General features: G+C 40.0%; 1 protein-coding gene across 16 annotated transcripts in view; it reads right to left on the bottom strand.

The window, feature by feature from the left end:
* Positions 1-21,771, bottom strand: part of LRRC4C (leucine rich repeat containing 4C) — a 1,189,416-nt gene that overhangs the window by 140,741 nt on the left and 1,026,904 nt on the right. Inside the window, exon 2 of one of the 16 annotated variants that reach the window (XM_053203286.1) lies at positions 12,834-12,958. The exons of 14 other annotated variants lie outside the window; for them this stretch is intronic. The gene's annotated coding sequence lies outside the window, so the exon portion shown is untranslated. Of the gene's footprint in view, positions 1-12,833; position 21,771 lie in introns of those variants that run through there. One more of the 16 variants, XM_027072866.2, reaches the window with a different exon arrangement.

The raw sequence follows: 21,771 nt of genomic DNA, 5'->3' as shown, positions 1-21,771 counted from the left end.
GCCCCACACTGGGTCCTGTGCTGACAACACAGAGCCTGCATGGGATTCTCTCTCTTTCCTTCTCACTCTGCCATGTCCTCGCTTGCTCGCTCTCTCTCAAATACATAAAAATTTAAAAAAAGGAAACAGCTTTCCTTTAGCGAAGATCCACAGAAGTGATTCTCCTTGAAATAACTGAAAAATTGTGTGCATTGAGGGAGGAGGAGAAAAATCCATTAGCTTTTATTGTCTTTGTAAGGTGTGTAAGACCCAAAGAGAAAGAACAGTTGATCCTGGGTCTATTCAACTCTTAGTGCATTAAAAATAAGGAAAAAAAACATGGGCGCCTGGGTGGCTCAATCAGTTAAGGGGCCAATGCTTGATTTCAGTTCAGGTCACGATCCTAAGGTTCTGAGATCAAGCCCAAGTGTCAGGCTCTGCACTGACAGCATGGAGCCTGCTTGGGATTCTCTCTCTCTCTCGCTCTCTCTCTGCCCCTCCCCTACTCACATGGGCTCTAAATAAATCAACATTGTTTAAAAAAAAAAACAAAAGGACAGAAAGAATAAAACTGTTGCTAGTGGAAATCTTAATTTCAATGAAACATCTTCATTTGCTTCAAAGTCTCAAACAAAAATCATCCTGGAAGAAAGCAAGTCTTATTATAAAAGCATTAATTAAATTATTCAGACTGCATGAACAGAGTGTAAACCTATGATTCATTCTCTTTTTCTGTCACTGCAAAGACACCGAATGAATTACTGCCTCAAAGGGGGGAAAAAGATTCCTGAATGATAATATATCTTTTAAAAGGGGTTGTATATGTGAAAATTCAAACTCCTTGACTAAAAATTGATAATCTGTATATACTAGCTTTCCCACTCTTAGACACATATCTTACTTTGTGGAATGTACACACGTATCTCTTGAGTCCACAATTACACAATTGTATCAAAACTATCCAAGGTACCCAATGTTTATTTTAATCAATTATTCTCATGCAACTGCAGAAAGATATTAGGAGCTGAAATTTAGCAGAAAGTACGTTCTCAAATGGAAAGCAATGTGAAGATTTCTTTAACACATTTTTTTCTTTTTACTTTCAACTGTTTAGTTGGGCTACATCTCTGCTAGAAACAGTTAAAACAATAGTATCTGGATTTTAAAGGAATGATATTTTAAAGGAATGCAAAGCATTTAACCTTCTTTAAAAGTTTATTTACTTACTTTTGAGAAAGAGAAAGAGCAGGGGAGGGGCAGAGAGAGAGGGAGACAGAAAATCTCAGGCAGGCTCTGTGCTGTCAGTGGGGAGCTGGACGTGGGGCTCGAACTCATGAACCCTGAGATCATGACCTGAGAAGAAATCAAGAGTCTGACGCTTAACAAACAGCCACCCAGGTGTTGTTCTGAAATCATGTCTTTGATTATAAATTATAGAATGAGCAATGATTCTATCACACTTAATTCCAGCTATAAGTAGATTCCCTTTATAATGAAAAATGTGTCATTCTTGTACAAATGTGAAATAACCTTTCATTACTCTATTATCTCCCACATTATTTGTATTTTTTTTTTTTACTTTTTAAAAAATTTTTGAGATAGTGTGAGTTGGGGAGGTGCAGAGAGAGAGGGGGGTACAGAGGATCCAAAGCAGGCTATGCACTGAGAGCAGCAAGCCCGATGCCTGAGCTGAAGTCGGACCCTCAACCAACTGAGCCACCCAGGAGCCACTCTATTTGTATTTTTTTTCAATATATGAAGTTTATTGTCAAATTGGTTTCCAAACAACACCAGCGCTCATCCCAAAAGGTGTCCTACTCAATACCCATCACCCACCCTCCCCTCCCTCCCACCCCCCATCAACCCTCAGTTTGTTCTCAGTTTTTAAGAGTCTCTTATGCTTTGGCTCTCTTCCACTCTAACCTCTTTTTTTTTTTTTTTTTTTTTTTTTGCCTTTCCCTCCCCCATGGGTTTCTGTTAAGTTTCTCAGGATCCACATAAGAGTGAAACCATATGGTACCTGTCTTTCTCTGTATGGCTTATTTCACTTAGCATCACACTCTCCAGTTCCATCCACGTTGCTACAAAGGGCCATATTTCGTTCTTTCTCATTGCCACGTACTACTCCATTGTGTATGTAAACCACAATTTCTTTATCCATTCATCAGTGATGGACATTTCGGCTCTTTCCATAATTTGGCTATTGTTGAGAGTGCTGCTATAAACATTGGGGTACAAGTGCCCCTATGCATCAGTACTCCTGTATCCATTGGGTAAATTCCTAGCAGTGCTAACTATTTGTATTTTTAATGACAGTATAATGCTATTACATTGCAATGTGTTATACAGGAAAACACTGCAAGTAGAATCCAGACTTCTGAGTTATTATCTGCCAAGAAATATACATGTATAATTGTTTATGTGTGTATAAAATGTATACATTTTGAATATGCATATATGTATATGCATTTATGTGTGTATATATGCATATGTGTACACATGTATGCATATATACACACATAAAAATTTCAAATATTAAGTTAGAAAATTTTTAAATTTAAATGCAATGTATTAGGGAAAACTGTCATGTTTGTTTATTCTATGACAAGTTAAAAGGGACTTAACAATTATCAATTCAATTTGGTCCATATAAGAGAAGACGATATGACCTTAGGCTTCTTCTTTTTGTCTGTCTTTTTCTTTCAGAATAAAGTTACAAATATAAAATGGTTGTACTATAAAATGAAGAGCTAACTATTTGGAAAAAAAAATTCTTAAGTAACTAAAGATTAACAACTAATTTATTAAAACTAATTCTTGGAAATATATTCATTCAATAATATTTTAAAACAATGTATAGATATGTTTTAAAACTCAAAGTAGTGTCTTAAAACACAAATGTATGAAATGAATTTAGTAGTACTATTTGACATAGTAATTCAAAATACTATGATAATGAAATTTACAAAAGAAAATTTACTCAAATTCATATTGCACTGTAATCAGAAAGATTAAATCTTGGTATTAACAAATTCCAAGGTTTAAGTGTTCACTATACCATTTATTTTCTTTCAACACTGACTGAGTACCCACTATATATCAAAGAGGAAGACAAAGAAGAATGAGACTGGCTTCCCACATAGAAAAAGCTCTGCGGGCACCTGGGTGGCTCAGCCAGTTGAGTGTCTCACTCTTGGGTTTTAGCTCAGGTCATGATCTCATGGTTCATGGGATCAAGCCCCGCATCAAGGTTTATGCTGACAGTTCAGAGGCTGCTTGGGATTCTCTCTCTCCCTTTCTCTCTGCCCGCCCCCTGCTGTCTCTAAATAAATAAATAAATAAACTTAAAAAAACAAAAAAAAAGGAAAAGCTCTGAATCCTGTGGGGAAGATATTTAATAATCATGTAATTACTAAAGGATGCGATAAGTGCCATGGCAGAGGTGTGTATGCAGTGCTGGGGGAGATCACCAGAGGCTACTACCAATGTAGCAATGGGAAGATAAGGTCAATTTATACTATCAATCAGCACACGCTGCACATGGAACAAATAAATGAACTGTCTAGAGACAATGACACTTAGTTCAGGACTTTTACCAGGGGTGCAAGGAACAGAAGGTATAGAAAATCAGAAACATAAATTTAGTACATTTTTCTTTTAATCCAATTACTTTAGACAAGTAACTGAACTGCCTGGATGGGCTCCAAGAAAAGCCTCTCTTACAACGGATGCTACTCTATTACAAACCATGTTCCACTCTATTTTGTCATACAACATATATTATTAGCTAGATACTATTTACAGAGATTTGAAAAAAGACATGAATCCCTATATAAATGGAAAAAAATGTCAAAAAAGTAGGTAAGCACAGTTCTGTGACAAATGGTCACCATACCTATCATTCACTGGCGGTTACTATGTATAGAGAAAAAAAGAATGAAACAAAATGTGATTCCTGGAAACAAACATGAAAATAGATTTCAAGTCAATACTTTTCCTGAAAACCAGCAGATGGCTCTGATGCGAGGTGTGGAACCCTATTACCGTTTCTTATATAAGTCCTTTCTGATGGAAAGGAGGGGAGGATTTCAGCCCCTGTGGAGGTCTACTTTCCTCACGGGCTTGGGGCCAGGTGGGCAGTGTCCATGGGGGCATCTGGCATGGAATAGATATCACTAAAGTCTCAGTAAGCATCCAAAGAGTATTCACCAGGTATATGAAAAGTAGAACTGAAGCAGTGGCCAGTAAGCAGGGCAAGGTCAAGAAGAACAAGCAATGATTGTTTCTATAAACACAAAGTCACAAAGAATGGAATTCTGCCCACTGCAGTATCGGTCATTTGGCTGTTCCCCAGATGCATGAATACTTCTGAGAAACAGCGAGATAGCTATCTAGTGTGGGAAGTCAAAGGAGATTTCAGGGGGAGGGAAAGATTCCCGTCAAGCCTCTGGCCACATCCAGGGCTTCCCTTTTAATGAGTTAATATAAACATCAAACCAAGTGCTGAATCAATGAATTCACCTACTTAATTTCGTAGTTAATTAGTGGAAGCAAGTCTGAAATGAAGTGCTTACCCTGCGGAATAGCCACACACACACAAAAAGCTAACTCTAATGTGGACGACTTGGCTAGACATAGATAGGAGAGGAAAGAAATACATTTGACAAGCATGATGGAAAAAAAAGGCAGAGGAGGGTAAGATGTGCAGAAAGGAAATTAGCCATCGGGAATATCCGAGAAGGGGAACAAGAAAAATGCATTCCCACTCTCTCTGGCAAATATAGTCCTGTTACCTGCAAATAGTTCCATGAAATGTCTTAGACTTCAGAAAGAGAGAGCTAAAAGGAACACTACAGAGCATCTAAATCAAAACTCTTCATTTTATAGATTCAGAAGGCTCAGAGAGGGGAGGTAACCTGCTTAGCGTCCAATAGCCAGAAAGTAGGAGCAGCAGCATCAGAATGTTACCTTTCTTTGACAATGGCATTCGACAGTGGGAAAAAGCCATTATCAAAATGCTATGGTGATATGGCCTGACATTTTCTATTTTACCTACAAGCACCTGTTCAAAGTTTTTCCCAGGACTCTAGTGTTTATATCTTACTGTAGTGTCAATAGGCTACTATTGAGCTATTGAAGTTAATGACAGACATGGAGGTCACACATCATAAACATAACTTATTTTGCCAAGAAATAACATTAGAAGAAAAATAATGCCATATATATCATAGTCATTCACCTTTAAAAAGGGGGGGAGGGGCATTTGACCCTATGAAATGACAAAGAAAAAAAAGTTCAACTTTTTAAATCATATAAATTTGCTGGGTGCCTGGGTGACTCTGTAGGGTAAGCGGCTGACTTCAGCTCAGGTCATGATCTTGAGGTTTGTCAGTTCGAGCCCCGCGTCAGGCTCAGTGCTGACAACTGAGCCTGGAGCCTGCTTTGGATTCTGTCTCCCTCTCTCTCTGCCCCTCCCCCATTCACGCTCTCTCTCTCTCTCTCTCTCTCTCTCTCAAAAATAAATAAACATTAAAGAAAATGTAAATCCTATCTGCTTTTGTGCTAAATTCACTACATTTTGCTTGTTTCCCCTATTTGTTTTTGCAAACTTCATCATGATACCTTCCCATTTTGTGGATTAGCTTCAGAAATCAATGCTACATATCTGAATAATAGGCAAACACAGGCAGGAGATTTAAAACATTAATAGCTGCAACTTCGTTACACTCTTATAACTGTCACAGGACAAGAAGTTGGAAAAAGAAACATCATGTGCACATGAATGTGCCTCTTGGGAAATCCATCTATCATGTCAGTGCTATGGAACAACAGAAGTAGGGAAGCTTGTGAAGAAGACAAGCATGCCTTTGCCCACAGAAGCATATTGCTTTGACTATGGAGTTCCATATCCTTGCTAAGCAAACAGCAACAGGAAACCTAGGGTTCTGAATTACTGCTCTTTGAATAGCAGCTCTCTCAAGGAATCCTACAGGACACTCAGCAAAGCAGAGTTCGTCTTGTTGCAAAGACGGCATGCTGCTAGGTTGGTGCCCCTAGTAGAGAAGGTTGACTACCCCAAGTAGAGTCTATGAGGTCATCTATTAGGAAAAATAATGAAAAAAATAATGAAAAACAAAGCAATGTTTTGTTTAAGATTGGGAGTTGGAAGCTTATGAAGCCAAACTTTTTTTTGTTTTTCCTGCTATGAAGATAGATTGGGTATCTCCTCTGTGTTAGGCATGGAGGGGAGGACACAGAAGTGCCAGTCAAGGAGCTGACCTCAGGGAGCCTTCACCCCAGGTCAGGAAACAAATAGGTACGTAGAACAATTGCCCATACAAAGCAGTGTATAGGAAATGGCAACAATATGGTTAGAAATATATACTGAAGTTGAGAGAAAAAGAGCTGAGAGAGAGGCCCTCGGGAGCTGTGCCAGACTTCAGGGTCTGGCATTTATTTTCCAAGTGAGGGTTTGCTACCAGGAGAACAGCAATGCCTTTGGAAAATAAATAACTGGTGATAAAGGTGGATGGGGAGGAGAAGGGCAAATCAGGGCATGATTATAGTTATCCGCGCCTGATAAGTACTAAAAGCCTGAGTTAGGGTAGGAAAGGGGCATATTCTGGAGACAACAAGAAGCAAGAACCACTCTGTCTTGTCAGCCCCCAGGGACAGGAAGCAATTGTTCAGATATCATAAAAAAGCGAAAAGCACCAAAGCCTCTTCTGTTTGTTTCTAAAAGCATTAGATTTGGGGATAAGAAGCCGCAACTGATATTACAGTCACTTCATATTCTTTAAACAGAGGATATTGGGTCAAATATACAGTAGGCAATGAGGAGAATAATTCTCAGATGTCAAACCAGGCCCTGAATCCACAATCTATTGCCCTGTGTGCATTCTTTCTCTATCTTGGATCACAGAGAAAGATGAATAGCACAAGGCTCTAAGAGGCCCTTCAGAAGTCATGTGGGAATTCAGAACACTAAGATAAACTGGTGGGGATTATGTGTATGCATGTGTGTGTGTGTGTGTGTGTGTGTGTGTGTGCACGCACCCACGCACGCACATGCATGCATGAGCAAGTGTTTGTGTCCGTAGAGCCTATAATTGCTGTGTGCGTGCTCGCTTTCTGTGCTCTGGCATTGTATGTGTCATAAGCGAAAGAACGTGTGATACAGTGAATGAGTAAGGGAAGTGTTTGGGGCATTGCCTCCTAACTGGCCCAATGCCTAGATATGCTGAGGACAGCAATTTTGTTTAATTGCTTCTTGGGAAAGGCAGCAAAAACAGTGTCCCAGAGCTATCTCCCCTTTGGCTTCTCAAGCATACCATGCTGGTCAGAGAGAATAGTCTTAGGGACTATAAGGAAAGGACCCAATCACCCCTTTCTATCTACAGAGGTGGGTGTCTTTTGATGGTTACAATGAGACAAGAAATACGTAGTAGAGCCGTATGCAGCTAAGCATGTGATGCTTGTGTCCTACTGTCTTCAGGAAGAAGGCCTACCAACCACTAGTATCTGCTGAGATACTCAAAGTTGCCAGGGACCCTGGGGGGGGTAGTAAATGCTTCTTCATTCTGCCCAACAGAAGACAAACAATAAGGCCACCTAAAAACACTCGTGTAGTTTACCTGACGTGATCTCAAATGGTTGAGACCGTTCAACCATCCAGAGTTGTGCCTTAGCAGCTGCCCTCAACCAAACTAGAGCCTGAAAAACTACTACAACAGACTGGCAAAGCTAAGAACACAGAAAAAAAATTCAAAAACAAATGAGGTTTAATGGAAAGAGTTACAGCTCTTGGTGTTTTGATTGCTTTACACTTAAAGAAACCAAGTTTAAGTGGTGTTTTGTTGTTGTCCTTGTTGTTTATATGAAGTAGACTCATGTGAGAGGCAGCCTAGCAGAACAGAAAAAGCACAGGGCTGACCAATCTTTCAAAACAGCTGTGTCATTCATCAGCTCTGTGGCATGGATATGTCAACTGAGCCTACTGAAACTTTGCTTTCCTCAAGTCTAAAAAAAAAACAAAAAACAAACAAAAAAACATGCCTATTTGCTTGTGGATCCATGTGATTACAAAGGTAAAGCATTTAGAACAGTGCTTACACATAACAATAGACCAACAAGTGTCAACTATTATTGACATTAATAACTATTAATGACAACTATTATTGTCATTTTTTGTATTTTATTATTATTATTATTATTATTATTATTATTATTACTATAGTAGTTTTTGCAAGGGTACAATGAGATAAAACATGAAAAATAACCCACTACCATTTCTACTATATAAAAGGTGGTCAATAAATTGGTGTCTTCTTCACTATTGTAAATCCTTAGGTACTACCTATTCTACCAGCATTTTGCTCTCCAACAGCTCTTATGAGAAGCATTTGGACTTGCTTAGAGTCTCAATTCAAGCATGCCACTATGTAAGGATAAGTAAAGTATCCATAGTGTGCACAATACAGTACACATAGTGTGAAGACCACAGATAGTAATTCCCAGTCCTTGAACTCGGTGAGCAGTCATGTCCTTAAATGGATCACCTTAACAAATACTTGTATCCAAAGCCCAGTAAGTATTTCTTCCACCTTGCCTTATATTAAGGAGCAAAGGACACTGTGCCATATTATATGGATTACTATCTCTGGGTAGGCAGAACGGAGAGTTTGGGCATGGACTATGTCACTGCTGCGATCTTTGTAGTGACCAATTAAATGAACTCAAAGCTGGATAGAAGCACACCCTTGGCTGGTGCAGGTGACCAGGAACATGGGTGTTTGAGGCGGTTTAAAGAACCTCTACCAATGAACTGTGATTGCCTGAAGAGGAGTCTTTTGTTTTTGTTTTTGTTTCCACACTTCCAGAGAAGCTTGTAAACTCCCATTCAAAAACAAAAACGTGTTCCTAAGAGATGAAAGGGGCAAGGCAGAAACAGCATGAAGGCAGATGAAGTTGTTCCTCTGAAAAATTGATGGCTACAGCCAGATGATTTGCTGGAAGAACAAAACTCCTTAGGTGGTTATTAAAACTTCAATACCTATACACAGTGTAGGATTACAGAGAAGTATGAACAAAAGTAACCCTTGTAGCAAGTTACTGTGTGGAGCATAACAACTCATCCTTCCCACTCTCCACCATTAGACCTATGGTATTTATCTGTGATTATCTCTCCAGCACCTAATTCCCCTGGTCTCTTGATAACTTCTGAATTCCATTTGGATATGCATTTGACTGTCAGTTCCATTCCCTTGAGGTCAATGATGAGTCAGTGACTGGGCATATCACCTAAAAGTCCGGTTAGGTTAGATCTTAGGATGCTCTTTGGAAATGGTAGGACAAACTTGTGAATCTTTCTTTGGTGGATGAATTAGAGGATGCAAAACAACAGTCTGAGGATGAAAATGGTCCATGGAAGAAGGCTGAGCTACAAGAATTACACAGAAAATAGAGCAGGGGCTCCTATGACATGGTTAGCATCTGGATCAAACCATGCCTGAACTCTATGTACCACAGTACTTTTCAATTGTGTGTGCCAATAAATTCTCTTTTTTTCTTAACTTAGCTAGTGTTATTTTTTCTTATTTCCAATCTAAGGCATCATAACTGATGTAAAACCCAAGAGACTGACCCCACAAAAACAAACCAAAAATACCCTAATAACGGATGGATGGAAACCATCTATCCAGAACAAATGCAACAAAAATTTATTTCAATGATTCTATCTTTTCTGCTTTCCAAGCTGTCAGTTATACCCAAAATATCAGAAACTTCACAATTTCAAATTCAGAAACTCATCTTCAAAAATGACTTTTCCTTTTTCACTAAACTATCAGCCCTTAATTATTTTTAATTTTGTTCTGCCTGAGGCACATGCCTTGTGACTATTTCATAACACTGTTATATGAAAACACTGTTCATATTTTCACAAACAAAGGCTTGAATGTTTTTCATGTGCAAACATTCTGCTTAAAGTTTTACACACATTACCTCAAGTATAATTCATAAGTCTGCACTGTACTTATTCCCATGTTGCAGATGAGAAAGGTGAGGTTCAAAAGAGTAAGTAAATCACCCAAAGTCACGGATCTAAGAAGTGAGAAGGCTCAGTTTGATTTGGCTCCCATGTCTATGCTTTTACGTCAACTATCTTGTAGGATCATCATATGTCCCAAATAAGAGATATGCAGAGTGCCTGACAGGTAGCTAGTACTCGGCCTATGGCAGCTCTTGGCGTTACTGACGGAGCTATGCTTTGGCAGATAAAAAGGGATTCTAAAATCTCTAGTATACGAATCTGAGAAAAAGCAAAAAGTATCCAATAACACAAAGGTCCCTCATGACTTATTTGGTTCTGAACTACCCATCTTCCATGTCAGGTGAGTATCCGGGCATATTTGCAGGGGCGCCGACAAACAGCTTTCACGGGGAAAAGAGAGGGAACTTCTGGGTGTCAGCACCCACTGGCTGCCTCAAACCTATCGGTGATGCTCAAATCCTTCCTATTTCCTCACTGCAAACACCTAGGGGATGTGTTGAGCCTCATCCCCGGCCAGACTGAAAGGCCCAGAGGCGCCTCACAATGAACAGTGCACAGAGAGTGATGGGACTGGAGCCTTTAATACAGATAGAGCCTCTGTCCCTTCTTGGCCGCAGCGAACAGCAGCAGGGTAGGACGTGAAGTGATGGCGCTGTGCCGGCAAAGCACTTTGGCACATGCCGGGATATGAAAGGCTCTAATGAGACCCATTTCACAATTCACTGGCCACGTGCATTAAGCAGGCAAAGATTTCTTCCTAACATTCCTGCGATCTATCCTATGGCCCAGGTCTGCATGCGACAGGGTTCACCCCCACCCTACCCCCACTAAACCAGATCTCTCACTGTCCCCTCACTTCACTTTCTTTGGCAGTAAAAGAAGCCAGTGGAGAGGCAGCAACCTAGCTTTAAAGAGACAGGAGGCGTTTCCAACTGTAGATCTCTCCTGGGGTCTACGGGAACCTTCCACAGACGGACAGTGCATGCTAATCCCTCCACTGGTTAAGAGACTGGGCTCCTTCATAGTAAAGTCATTGTTCTTTCTAATTGTCAGGGACTGCTGCTCTGCACTTGCCTGGAGCCATCCAATTAACATATCACCACAACACCAACCATTATAATATGTTCTATGTCCTACCAACAAGGGAAAGCCCCAACCCTGCTTCCATCCACAGCTTCTACCTAATTAGGTCTTTAATGTGTAAACAGACGGGGAAAACAGAAACGCGGATAGAAGGCTGTATGTCTGACTCACTTTCTGCCTAAAACCAACCTCATGGAGTTGGAATATTTCTGTTGTTAATGGGGAGTGAGTTAAGAAAGTGAGAACAAAAGAAGGGACTGAGAGAGGAGGGAAAGAAGGGGGAGGTAAGGACTAAGGATGGAGAGAGACAGGGAGGGATGAAGCGAGGATGAGAAGGAAAGGGGAAGGCTGTTTGCTGCTTTGGGGAATTGAAAAAAAACATGTAACTTCTGCTGGAAACTATTGCCATGGCAACGTGCAAACAATACAGAGAAAGCCTTTATAGTTCCATTCTTGCCTTCCTGAACACCACTGTGTAGATGTTAACTCTTTTAGGGTGGCTTCTGACTTTCTGCCTTTTCAGTTAGAAGAAAGCAGTCCCCTGGCTCATTCCCCATAATGCATTTGAATTCATTCAGCCACTCACATCTCTGGTCCCTTCTCAGGTGAGTCTCTCTAGAGATCAGCTCACTACACTATCAGCATTCTCTCTGCCCAGATCAGAACAGCCAGGCTCATAGTAATCTCAATCTGTCAATCGAACACCTCCCCAGCTCCCCCATTCCCCTCATTCCCATGTAAGGCTGTAAAATCAGCACAATATGAGATCTGGCTCAGATTCAACTGTCAACCGTTCAATTGTAAATCATTGCATTTTAAACCATTCGTGTCTACATTTTGAAATGTCACGCACCTTTTTAAAAACCTCTGCATACTTAGTTACTAAAGTTCTCGCCATCATAATTAGGTCATCCGTTCAAGAAAACCTGTCTACTGTCCTGAGAATAGTACTACAATTCTTAGGCTCAAAAAACCATAAAATGATCAGCTGTTATTAACAACAGCACACCTTTTTAAACATCACAAACCAATCAATCAACTTGTTCTAGGAAGGACCACATCACAATAACAGATGACTGTAATAACAAGAGGACAGTATTAGTCATAAGAAAAAGACCTTATATACTATTTTTTTAATCTGTGAAACCAATCCCCATCCCAGATACCCACCTTAGCAACAAACACAGGAATATATCATTGAATGGCTACATTCTCCCACATCCCATAAGTGACTTGGCCAAAACTGATTGGATAAAACAAATGGACCTCTCCAAGAAAACAGTGTTGTCTCAGCAGTTTGTAATTTGGCAAGAAGCAGAGACCAAACTTAGCATTTGCTCTTCTAAAGGAAACTTCCCTTGCACACCACCCCTTCTCCCGCCACCACGCATACCAGATCCCGATGCTTTATCACAAAGGATGGAGTTACTAGGCAGAGGGTATTGCTTTGGAAGTCCTGGGACCAAAATCTTGTTGAGAGGATTCAACGGTATAGCTAGATTTAAAAAGCACTGTGAAGCACTGGTATTAATGCTCTCTTATTTACTATTATTAGAAATTAATAATGGTAATACCTAAACTGGAAAAAAGAACTACAACTAAAAGAAAACTTTAAAAAAAAAGTCTAAAGGAAAAATAAATGATCGAATTCAACAAATTCAAGACATTGATTTACATTCAAACATTGAAGAATAAAATAAAGCCATAATCAGTGTCTTACCATTTAGCACCTTATTTTTTTCATCTAATCCAGGTCTTCTGCTGTTTCTTATGAAGGGAGGAAGTGTCCTTCTGAAACATGATGCTGGAACATCTTCTGAGATATACCAGGCTCCATAAAGTCAGCTGTTTCCATGGTGTAAAAGGTGACTACAACCCACCAAATGTTATAATCCAGGCATTTTCACTAAAGAGACCATCTTTTTTCATCCTCCCACTGCATGAGTCCATATTTGGGCAATACGCAAAATTAAAAGGCATAGTCTCTTTCCAATAGTCACTCATGAGTAAAAGGGCCACTTCATATAACTGCACAGGTTGAGCAAAATGTCCAACTGCAAGGAACACCTTCCTTTTCGTAAACAATATGCTTTATGAACAGTGCCACTGAAGAGTCTGCGTGGCAAAGCCTGTAGTGAGCCTATTGGCAGCTATAAATTAGAGCATAAAATTCACACTAAAATATATTTATAGAACTATTTTCACAACGGCTATCCTCAAAGACAGCTATCACCAATATTGCAAAAACCCAACTAGAAATCATGCAGGTACTCCTACAACTGCATATGGTAATTAAAACCCCTTTCCTTTTGGCTCAGTTTATGGCTCAGTCATGGCAACAATGCTTACCTGGGTTAGTTCTAGAGGGATGACTGGCAAGTATATGTTTTCAATTAGGGAAAATGGAGAAACAAATTGCAAAGTAGTTCTGACACATTGGGTCCCTAAATGAAAAAAATATTTAAAGGTGATTCCGATGGTGAAAATATTGGAAAAATGATGGCCTACACCATAAACTGAATTGAAGGAACCTCTTCACTCTAAAAATGTGTTAGATCATTAGATCAGTCCACTCATTTGTTGGTGCTACCAAACTCATTGAGAACTCCTGCCCATTATGTTAGTTAGATACGGGATATGACAAGGTGAGTAAGATGAGGCCCATATCCTAAAAGAGGTCACAGTCTTGTAGGTTTTAGCCAAATAAATAGGTGTTATAACAGTAATAAAAGCTATTATAGATTTATTATTATTAATTATTATTATTATTAAAGTAATCTCTACACCCAACGTGGGACTCAAATTCACGACCCTTAGATCAAGAGTTGCATGCTCTATGTACTGAGCCAGCCAGGTGCCCCTAAAGCTATTACAGATCTCTGAACAAAATGCTGGTGTACAGAGAGGATAGGGGGACTCTGCGGGTCTAGGGACACCAGGAAAGGTTTTTTCCAGAGGAGATAATTTGCTGTGAGATTTGAAGTATGAGTATATCCTAGGCACATGGATGAGGTCTCACGAAGTTTGAGCCAAAACTAGCCTAGGGTATCTCCAGAAGAATAAAACACTCAGTAGATTAGGCAGGCAAGGGAGTTCCTATTGCTATGAATAGGCTGGCCAGATTCTATTATCAAGAGAAGAATTTTGATTTTATCCTGTAAATGTATTTATAGAATATAGAGAATGGGATGTCCAGATTTATTTCTTAGGATGATCCTTTTAAAGAAAGAATGAATAATGGACTACACTGAAGAAGAGCTGGCGTCATCAGAAGACATCTAGGAGAGAAACAATGGAATCCAGGCAGGGGGACAAAAGAGCTGAATTTAAGACAGAGAGTAGATTGATGATTGATTTGATGAGTCACTGGATATGAGGGAGGTAAAAGAGGTATTGATATCATTTGAAACTGAAAATATATAGGCTTCCAGAGGGCAATCAGTTACAGTTGGGGTATTAAGTTTGTAAGGTCTACAGCAGACCAGATAAGTGAATAGGAGCTTGCTGGCAATGGAGACTTAGGAGCCACAAGGGGGGCTGAGGCCAAGGATTTAGTGTCATCTCTTAAAATAAGCCCAGGTGACATCTCCTAAGAATGCAGAGAGAGAAAGAGACAGACAGACAGACAGACAGAGAGAACAGAATAGAATACAGTAGAGTAGAGTAGAGTAGAGTAGAGTAGAGTAGAGTAGAATAGATTCAAAGGAGGAAGCCTTCAACAGGAAGGCTGGAGGAGGGTGAAGTGAAATTAATAAAGGAAGGGATAGTGAGCAGCACCTTAAACTTCTGGAGGGGTTTCAGAAAGCCAGAGGTAGTAATGGCATCGACAGCTACAGACAGATCAATTATCATGAGACCTGAGATCAGGCATTGGGTGCCTCTCATTAGGAGCATCTCTGGTTTGTATGATATTGTAACTAAACACCAAACTTAATATTAACATTGACCTCATTTCCCATACACTTTGAACTTCCAGATACTCTCAGGGCAATTTGCAAAGCCGTTCTATTAGTATGTTGAGTGAGGTAGGGCAATTTTCCCCAAGTGTTTCTTACTTGTCCCTTTCTCACTTAGGGACACACTTGGACATTATTGAAGACTGATAACAATATGCAAGGTATGTGACCTGAGCATCTCGGTATAACCTTTGTTTCAAGAAACAGGGAAAACGAAGACTGTAGCCATCTCAATCTCAATTAAAATATTCAGACTGAGTACTAGGCTAGATGATGGTGAGCTGGCAAGTTTATTTGTTACCAAGTCAGCAAGTCTGAATTTACTGATTCTCAGGTTCTAAAGCCAGAAGAAATATAGCTTCTACTTCTAGCTGCATTCATTAGTTGCTGTATAACCTTAGACAAATTATTTAGCCTCTTTGTGTTTCAGTTCTCTAGATGAGAATTAAGCAGAAAGCTGTGTAATTTCGACACCGTGCCTGGTGCATACCAAATGCTCAATAAATGGTAGTTCCTATTGCTATTAGGAAATTATCCTCATGATCTCCATAAGTGTTAAAAGCTTCCTTCCATGAGTGTAGAAATCTACTATCAGCTGATGCCAAGGTTGAAATAAAAGTTTATTCATCTTACATAAGTTTTTTCATCATTTTTAGACTTCATTATAAAAATGGCTGACATTAGCAGCATTATCAAAAGTAATATTACCAACTTTGATGGTAAGTTGGCAAAATCTTTCATTTACATATTCAGTATAAATATAAAGCAAAACACTGAAGAGACTTTCAGTTAAACATTCCCATTTCTGTGAAAAATAACCAAAGATTTCAATGAAAAGAAAGTGAGCTAGCATTTATTGTGAACTGATCATGTGCCAAATGCATAGACATCTCAATGCTCCCAAAATAACTGCAAAAAAAAATATCTCTATTCTTACAGTTGAGGAAATTGAGGCCTAGAAAGGTTAATTTCTACTTAGGATCCACCAGCTAACAGGTGTGAAACAAATTTGGAATTCAATGTCTATCTATTCCAAATCCCATTATATTTCCCCTACAAACACTTTTAGAGATTTCCTTCACCTTTTTATCCTACGCGTCTACCATTATAACATTCATTTTGCTTTCCTCTTAGAATACTATACTCTACATTTTAACAACTAGTATCCCAAGATCAGGGATTAATATTTTCAGTTTCTAGAAATCCTGAATTCCTAGGTAGTCAATTATAAATTCAGAATCCAAAAATCTTAGCTTGAAGAAACCTTAGTTTTTACATTTAATAGAGGAGAATAGAAACCTGACCTAAATGAGGTAAAATGACTCAAACAAATTGTTACAGTCCCTTACTGATAGCATCAAGAGTAGGAAAAATACACTGTATCACCCAACTTTCAGACCTCAAGATTTCCAACATAAGGGAGCCACTCAATAGATGCTTAATCTGTGTGTATGTGTGGGTACAGATATCACCACACACACACACACACACACACACACACACACACACGCACACACACACACACACAGAGTCCGTATAGCCATTGGCATTTCTCATTAAGCCTCCCTAGATTCCTGAAAGCCAGGTTTCATGTTGGTAGGCAGGTGCGAGCACACAGATACACATGCGTTTGAGTTTTTTGGAGGGGATGTCTCAAACCAAATTCAATTAGCCATTCAAAGAATATCTACCGCATGGACACTGTTTGTCAGACACTCTTCTGAGATGCTGAAAACATGCCAGAAAACAAATACAACCCTCACCGTCAGAGAGCGTTACAAGCACACTGTCTCAGCCACAGGATCTGCCCGCCCAAATTTCAACTGTCAAATTTACATCTCCCCAGAGGAATCCTTTTGAAGAAACAGTAAGAGGCAAGAGAGTCTTGATCTCCCCGGAGACTCCTCCAAGACACCATTTATAAATCATTAATTTTTTATGTCTGTGTGACAAAGTACTTGGCAATCTAAAGAAAGTTTACGTGGACACAGAGTATGTTTTCCATAATTCACAAGGTATGCTTCAGTCGTTTCCTGAGGGAATGACACTCACTAAAGCACTCCCTAATACACTTTAAAAGCGTGTTATCTTACCAAAACAAAACAAATGAGCAAAGGGGAGGAGGGGGAGAGAGAGGAGGAGGAGAGGGAAACCAAGAAACAAGACTCAACTATAGAGAACAAACTGACAGTTACAAGAGGGAAGGAGGCTGAGGGGGTGGGTGAAATAGGTGATGGGGATTAAGGAAGGCACTTGTCAGGATGAGGACCTGGAGATTCAAATAAAAACTTAGAAGAAAAAAAGTGTAGGATCTCGCCAAAAATAGTTGTACCCATTTGTGTTACTCTGACCCTATTAATGTATTTCTCCTTTTTAAAATCTATACCAACATGAATTTAGGTTAACTGCTTCCCTCAAACAAGACAATATCAGGGTTTTTTTTTTTTTTTTGGTAAACTATGCATGAAACTGAAATCATAGATGCTCAATTTAAATGTGCACTTATTAAATGCCTACTGTACATAACATACGCGATCTGATTTCATCCTCATGGCAGTCAGTTCTATACGGGTGTTATTACCTCTAGTTTACAGATGAGCAAACAGACTCTGAGAGGTTAGATAGTGCATGTAACACTCATGACCCAGTGGAAAGCTGAATATTCAAATTCACTTAGGATGCCAGAGTCCACATTTCACCTTTAAGAAGCACCCAAAAAAGTAAAATTTATGAAATGGTAAGAACTTCCACTGAAGTGAAAATGATTAGCTTTAAGATGCTTTTCCAAAATTAACACAGATTTCAAACCGCTTTCCTAATTGGAAAGAAAACAGTGTAGAATTCCAGTGGGCAATTCCTCAGCCTGACTTTCCTGTTATCACCCACAGATAAGATATCAAGAATAACAATAATTAAAACAGTAGGACTCCTTTTCCCCCGGAGAACAGGTCTCTGGAAACACGTTGACAAAAAGGACACAGCACAGGGCTGCTGTTGTAGACAATGAAATTATGAGCAATGACCGTGACTGGCTGCCTCAGAAAACCACTGGTAAGTTGATGTTGGAAGATTTGAACACACAAAGTAGAAGACAAGCATGTCTACATGGACTCTTGATTTCATTCCCCTGTCAGGCCCTTATCCTATCACAAAGTGAAGATTTTTAACTAACATAGAATTCATTATAATTAGGAAGGCTATGCATTCAAATTGTGGACTTGGGGGCCTTAATATTAATGGAATTTTATACTAGCTACTTTAAGTTATATAATTGTCTAGAAACCTGTCTTTACTTTGAGCATTCCAGAGGCAGACAATGTAATTTATAGCTAAAATTAAACATTTAATATACAAGAGCTATCACATGCAACTTTTAGACCGAAAGTATACACAACAGCATTATTTTTTGCTAAAATCTCTCTCAAGTATTATTTTTGCTGAGATTTATTTTTCTGTAACTTAAAGAGAAAATCTTGATTTTCAGCTTCGGACTTGAAGCAGCATTTCCTACCTAAAGTGATCTATTACAGTCAATCTGTCCTGATAAGACATCGAAAGAAGAATCTGGCAACTCCTGTAAGGTCAGTTGCGCATTCCCTAGTTCTCAAGTGTAGCCACTAGAACTGGTAAAGTGCTCGGCCAGCCTCTATTAATTCCCCAGCAAGTTAATCCAAATTAATCCAAGAACAACCGTAACAAACAGCCTTCCTCAGAGGGTCTATTGTGCTTGGGGCTTTGCATAACATTACTTTCAAGTCACAAAGCAATTCTAATTTGCTGACATTATCATCCCCACCATACAGATGAGAACATTGAGGGTCAAAGAAATTAAAGATATTGCCCAAAGGGCACAGTGATTAAGTCAGAGAGGGGAAGATATTTGAAAAGGCAACCTCAAAACTTGCAAAATCCAGTAGTGTTATGGGCCTGTGGCCCTCAGCAGAATCCCAATATACAAGTATCTACTCAGGAATGTTACTCAGTGGGTTAGACCCTCAGCCCTGAGATAAGCTGCAGTGAGGTAACTTTCCTAGTCTAACATGGTCGAAATTCTTCCATCAGCCCACGAGCAAGTTGCCTAAAGTATTAGGCCAACTCTGAACGCCAAAAGAAAGGGGCTAACCCCCAAGCTGGCATGTCTCTAATTATAGTGCTGGTGAAATGACTCACCGGCATGGAAAATGATGACACCCTTAGATGCTCCATCATCTCTAGATCTGAAGAACACGTTTAAGTGGAGGTGAGTGGGAGAACACGTTTCAGCCCACGACTTTAAACATATCTATACCCCTTTTCTCTCTCCGTCTGCCCTCCCCCACCATCCCCTTCTTTTCTCCCCTCTCTTTACAGAAAAGTTTGCAGGTGTGGAGGGTACAGAGAGGAGCTGACAAGGTTTAGGAGAGGGACACACTCTGAGATCTAATTGGAGTAGCAGTGAAGAAATTCTGAATTCCAGAAAAGAAAGAGAGAGAGGAAAGAAATAGAGAGGAAGGAAGGAAGGAAGGAAGGAAGGGAGGGAGGGAGGGAGGGAGGGAGGGAGGGAGACCTCCATTGATGGGCAGAGCCAGGCTGATTGCAAGACTGGATGGGTTTCCCATGTGAAGCCCAGAGCTGAGCTGTCCAGTAAAAACAATCAAAGTTCACTTTTTTTTTCCTTTTTCTCTTTTGTCACCTGTGCTAAGTTGCAACTGAGCAGAAACTTGAGATAACTTGAGTAAATCTATTATCACAAGTGGTGACTTCATTGTGGTCACGTAAAAACAAAACAAAGGAGCAAACAGAAAACCTGCAAGGAATTTTAAGATATGCTGAAACCTACAAGGACTCAGAGGAGAAAAAGAAAATCCTGCACGATTATTTTCATAGGTTGGTAAATTTATTGCCCGATCTGTGTCCCAACAGGAAACATGTGCCCAGAAAAATAAATTAAAGAGGTGCTCAGCTGTAGGCTAGTTTAGTTAAGGAGTAATGAAAAGGATAAGAATAGATTATGTGAGTGTAGGAACAGACTCAGATGCTTTTAGCAGGGTGTTTCTGGTTTCTGTTATGATCTCTCTAATATAAATCTAACTCCATGGTTCTTAATGACTCTCCAGGGACCACCACTCACCAGATTAAATGTGCCCAACACCAAGAAGGGACCCAGGAGATTTCTGCCTCTTATCTCCTTTGGGATATACCAGAGTTGAGGATCTTTTTTTTTTAGTAGTATTAAAACTAGGGTTATCTGAGCTCTGCTATTAAAAAAAAAATCTAAGAAAGGATATGAATAGTGGAGATGGGCTACTTTTAAGGTCCAAAGTAATAGGAGTCTACTTCAAGCTCTCAGGACAGTTTCCTTCCTTGACCCTTCTAGATAAAAATGGCAGCTGTGGGGACAGAAGTAGCCCTGTCATATATGGTTGATTCCTATCCGGCTTGGATCCCAAACTGACTTTTGCCTGCAGTTCTAAGGCTTGTGTGAGTCACCTGTCTCATAAGGTTTGGCTGTTACCCAGAGTTATAGCTTGTCTAGGCCTCAGTTTCCTCCTTTTATTGGCATGAGACCTCTGAGGAGTCTTCTGGCTCTAAAGTTATAGGAGTCTATGATTCTGATAAAAGGCCCCCGAGAGGAATATAGAAGGATGAAGAGGAAGAGTTCTGTTAAACAAAAAATTAAAAGCCAGCTCCATGACCCTGGAAACTATGGAGGAGGAAGGAGATGGAAAGAGGGGTGATCCTACAGGAGATGGAAAGAGGGGTGATCCTACAGGCCCCCAGGCTCTCCAAGCATTTTCAAGCTTCTCTTATTTTTCTTTAGTGGCCTCTCTCTCCCAAGACAAAGCTGGCACTTGAGAAGCACTGGGGCTTAACACACAAACCTTTTCTTTAGCTCCTTATCTAAGTTGCCACAGGACAGTAGATTTCTGCCTTTTTTCTCAAGAGCCCCGTTTTGGTGATGTTAGAAACGTTTCTGGCAAAACCCAAGCCAACTGCCCAAGCCACCTTCAATCTACGTATAGCCTCTCCGTTATCCAAAGAAGTGGTTAGTTTGAAGGAGGTTAGGTTGAAGAGAAGTGGGTCCTCCTTCTCTTTCTTAGCACTGGTGAGAACCTAGGTAATCTGAGGACCACACTAGAGCATGTGTGTGCAATACATATGGGGCAAACACAGCCACCTCTTTCCACCACTTCCTCCCCCATGCCCACTCGCCCTCCCTCAATCCACCCACCCGCCAGAAGCCAGAAGCCATCCTTCATCTGCTCGGTGTATTATCATATTTTTGTGTTAATACATTCTGTTGATCTGCAATGTCAGGTTGGATAATGAAATTTAAATTGGGTCCCTTCGATTTCCAATGGCTAAACATTTGTGCATCTAACTCCAGGGCTGCCCTGCAACTTAAAGGCATTCTAGAGTGTCAATCACACAGCACAGGCACCCCACACTGCAGCGCCTTTCTTGGGGAGATTTTTTTTCCCCTGGTGAAGATTTGCAAAGGCCTTTGCCCAGGATGCAGACAACCTGCATCATTATAACAAACCGGCTCATTGGTGAGCACAAGCTGAGGGAACATATGCCTGGGCCACCCTCTCCTTATTTCCTGGCCCCCAACAGCCAGGTCTTTAAAAATCACACTGAAAGGGGTGAGGGGATATAGGAACCGGGATTGCTAAATTAATGTGCATTTTCTTCATCAATAAAATAAGAAAATAAGGATCA

The sequence above is a fragment of the Acinonyx jubatus genome, chromosome D1 (genome assembly GCF_027475565.1).
Source record: "Acinonyx jubatus isolate Ajub_Pintada_27869175 chromosome D1, VMU_Ajub_asm_v1.0, whole genome shotgun sequence".
NCBI lineage: Eukaryota > Metazoa > Chordata > Mammalia > Carnivora > Felidae > Acinonyx > Acinonyx jubatus.
This window is presented reverse-complemented; position numbering and strand designations above follow the sequence as displayed.